Below are 4,350 nucleotides of genomic sequence, written 5' to 3' on the forward strand. Positions count from 1 at the left end.
AAAGTGCCGTTGTTTGTGTTTGGTGGACTGTGGCTGGGAGTGGCCGGCTGGCTCCTTAGAATCCACGATACGCAGGATGGTTCCCAGACCAGAGGTGGCACCAGTGCCAAGTCGGGCTGGTTTGATAGTACCAAGTGGCTCCTGCAATCTGCCATCCAGAAGCGGGGCAGCTTACTTTTGTTTGCCAGGGAAACGGGCCGAGGTTTGTGTCTGGGGGTCTATGGCAGGGAGTGACCGGCTGGCTCCTGAAAAGCTACGATAGGCAGGATGGTTACCAGACTCATGGTGGCACCAGTGCCAAGTCGGGCTGATTTGATAGTACCAAGCGGCTCCTGCAATCTGCCATCAAAATGTTGGCAGGCGAGTTTTGTTTTCCAGGGAAAAGTGTCGTTGTTTGTGTTTGGGGGCTTGTGGCTGGGAGGGGCCGGCTGGCTCCTTAGAATCCACGATACGCAGGATGGTTCCCAGACCAGAGGTGGCACCAGTGCCAAGTCAGGCTAGTTTGATGGTGCAAAGTGGCTCCTGCAATCTGCCATCCAGAAGCGGGGTAGCTTACTTTTCTTTGCCAGGGAAACGGGCCGAGGTTTTTGTCTGGGGGCCTAGGGGTGGGACTGTCCGGCTGGCTCCTGAAAAGCTACGATAGGCAGGATGGTGACCAGACCCATGGTGGCACCAGTGCCAAGTTGGGCTGGTTTGATAGTACCAAGTGGCTCCTGCAATCTGCCATCTAAAAGTTGGCAGGCGAGTTTTGTTTTCCAGGGAAAAGCGCCGTTGTTTGTGTTTGGTGGCCTGTGGCTGGGAGTGGCCGGCTGGCTCCTTAGAATCCACGATACGCAGGATGGTTCCCAGACCAGAGGTGGCACCAGTGCCAAGTCGGGCTGGTTTGATGGTGCAAAGTGGCTCCTGCAATCTGCCATCAAAATGTTGACAGGCGAGTTTTGTTTTCCAGGGAAAAGCGCCGTTGTTTGTGTTTGGGGGCCTGTGGCTGGGAGTGGCCGGCTGGCTAATTAGACTCCACGATACGCAGGATGGTTCCCAGACCAGAGGTGTCACCAGTGCCAAGTCGGGCTAGTTTGATGGTGCAAACTGGCTCCTGCAATCTGCCATTAAAAAGTTGGCATGCCAGTTTTGTTTTCCAGGGAAAAGCGCCGTTGTTTGTGTTTGGGGGCCTGTGGCTGGGAGTGGCCAGCTGGCTCCTTAGAATCCACGATACGCAGGATGGTTCCCAGACCAGAGGTCGCACCAGTGCCAAGTCGGGCTGGTTTGATGGTGCAAAGTGGCTCCTGCAATCTGCCATCCTGAAGCGGGGTAGCATACTTTTGTTTGCCAGGGACACCCAATCCTTTGTGTCTGGGGCCTATGGCTGGAAGTGACCGGCTGGCTCCTGAAAAGCTACGATAGGCAGGATGGTTACCAGACCCATGGTGGAACCAGTGCCAAGTTGGGCTGGTTTGATAGTACCAAGTGGTTCCTGCAATCTGCCATCAAAAAGTTGGCAGGCCAGTTTTGTTTTCCAGGGAAAAGCGCCGTTGTTTGTGTTTGGGGTCCTGTGGCTGGGAGTGGCCGGCTGGCTCCTTAGAATCCACGATACGCAGGATGGTTCCCAGACCAGAGGTGGCACCATTGCCAAGTTGGGCTGGTTTGATACCACAAAGTGGCTCCTGAAATCTGCCATCCAGAAGCGGGGCAGCTTACTTTTGTTTGCAAGGGAAACGGGCCGAGATTTGTGTCTGGGGGCCTATGGCTGGGAGTGACTGGCTGGCTCCTGAAAAGCTACGATAGGCAGGATGGTTACCAGACTCATGGTGGCACCAGTGCCACGTTGGGCTGGTTTGATAGTACCAAGCGGCTCCTGCAATCTGCCATCAAAAAGTTGGCAGGCGAGTTTTGTTTTCCAGGGAAAAGCGCCGTTGTTTGTGTTTGGGGGCCTATGGCTGGGAGTGGCCGGCTGGCTAATTAGAATCCACGATACGCAGGATGGTTCCCAGACCATGGTGGCACCAGTGCCATGTCGGGCTAGTTTGATGCTGCAAAGTGGCTCCTGCAATCTGCCATGAAAAAGTTGGCAGGCGAGTTTTGTTTACCAGGGAAAAGTGCTGTTGTTTGTGTTTGGTGGACTGTGGCTGGGAGTGGCCGGCTGGCTCCTTAGAATCCACGATACGCAGGATGGTTCCCAGACCAGAGGTGGCACCAGTTCCAAGTCGGGCTGGTTTGATAGTACCAAGTGGCTCCTGCAATCTGCCATCCAGAAGCGGGGCAGCTTACTTTTGTTTGCCAGGGAAACGGGCCGAGGTTTGTGTCTGGGGGCCTATGGCTGGGAGTGACCGGCTGGCTCCTGAAAAGCTACGATAGGCAGGATGGTTACCAGACCCATGGCGGCACCAGTGCCACGTTGGGCTGATTTGATAGTATCAAGCGGCTCCTGCAATCTGCCATCAAAAAGTTGGCAGGCGAGTTTTGTTTTCCAGGGAAAATTGCCATTGATTTTTTTTGGTGGCCTCTGGCTGGGAGTGGCCGGCTGGCTCCTTAGAATCCACGATACACAGGATGGTTCCCAGACCAGAGGTGGCACCAGTTCCAAGTCGGGCGTGTTTGATAGTACCAAGTGGCTCCTGCAATCTGCCATCCAGAAGCGGGGCAGCTTACTTTTGTTTGCAAGGGAAACGGGCCGAGATTTTTGTCTGGGGGCCTATGGCTGGGAGTGACTGGCTGGCTCCTGAAAAGCTACGATAGGCAGGATGGTTACCAGACTCATGGTGGCACCAGAGCCACGTTGGGCTGATTTGATAGTACCAAGCGGCTCCTGCAATCTGCCATCAAAAAGTTGGTAGGCGAGTTTTGTTTTCCAGGGGATAGCGCCGTTGTTTGTGTTTGGGGGCCTATGGCTGGGAGTGGCCGGCTGGCTAATTAGAATCCACGATACGCAGGATGGTTCCCAGACCATGGTGGCACCAGTGCCAAGTCGGGCTAGTTTGATGGTGCAAAGTGGCTCCTGCAATCTGCCATCCAGAAGCGGGGCAGCTTACTTTTGTTTGCCAGGGAAACGGGCCGAGGTTTGTGTCTGGGGGCCTATGGCTGGGAGTGACCGGCTGGCTCCTGAAAAGCTACGATAGGCAGGATGGCTACCAGACTCATGGTGGCACCAGTGCCAAGTTGGGCTTATTTGATAGTACCAAGCCGCTCCTGCAATCTGCCATCAAAAAGTTGGCAGGCGAGTTTTGTTTTCCAGGGAAAAGCGCCGTTGTTTGTGTTTGGGGGCCTGTGGCTGGGAGTGGCCGGCTGGCTCCTTAGAATCCACGATACGCAGGATGGTTCCCAGACCAGAGGTGGCACCAGTGCCAAGTCGGGCTGGTTTTATGGTGCAAAGTGGCTCCTGCAATCTGCCATCAAAATGTTGGCAGGCGAGTTTTGTTTTCCAGGGGAAAGCGCCGTTGTTTGTGTTTGGGGGCCTGTGGCTGGGAGTGGCCGGCTGGCTAATTAGAATCCACGATACGCAGGATGGTTCCCAGACCAGAGGTGGCACCAGTGCCAAGTCGGGCTGGTTTGATGGTGCAAAGTGGCTCCTGCAATCTGCCATCCAGAAGCGGGGCAGCCGAGTTTTTTTTGCCAGAGAAAAGGGCCGTGGTTTGTGTCTGGGGGCCTATGGCTGGGAGTGGCCGGCTGGCTCCTTAAAATGCTCGTTACGCAGGATGGTGACCAGACCCAAGGTGGCACCAGTCCCAAGTTGTGCTGTTTTTGTAGTACCAAGTGCGTCCTGCAATTTGCCATCCAGAAGAGGGGCAGTTGAGTTTTGTTTGCCAGAGAAAAGGGCCGTGGTTTGTGTTTGAGGGCATATGGCTGAGAGTGGCCGGCTGACCCCTGAAAATCCACAATAGGCAGGATGGTTCCCAGAGCCAAGGTGGCACCAGTGCCAAGTCGGGCTGGTTTGATAGTACTAAATAGCTCCTGCAATCTGCCATCCAGAAGCGGGGCAGCTTAATTTTGTTTGCCAGGGAAACGGGCCGAGGTTTGTGTCTGGGGGCCTATGGCTGGGAGTGACCGGCTGGCTCCTGAAAAGCTACGATAGGCAGGATGGTTCCCAGACCAGAGGTGGCACCAGTGCCAAGTCGGGCTAGTTTGATGGGGAAAAGTGGCTCCTGCAATCTGCCATCAAAAAGTTGGCAGGCGAGTTTTGTTTTCCAGGGAAAAGTGCCGTTGATTTTGTTTGGTGGCCTGTGGCTGGGAGTGGCCGGCTGGATCCTTGGAATCCACGATACGCAGGATGGTTCCCAGACCAGAGGTGGCACCAGTTCCAAGTCGGGCTTGTTTGATAGTACCAAGTGGCTCCTGCAATCTGCCATCCAGAAGCGG

The sequence above is a fragment of the Melospiza melodia genome, unplaced genomic scaffold (assembly GCF_035770615.1).
Source record: "Melospiza melodia melodia isolate bMelMel2 unplaced genomic scaffold, bMelMel2.pri scaffold_35, whole genome shotgun sequence".
Taxonomy (NCBI): Eukaryota; Metazoa; Chordata; class Aves; order Passeriformes; family Passerellidae; genus Melospiza; species Melospiza melodia.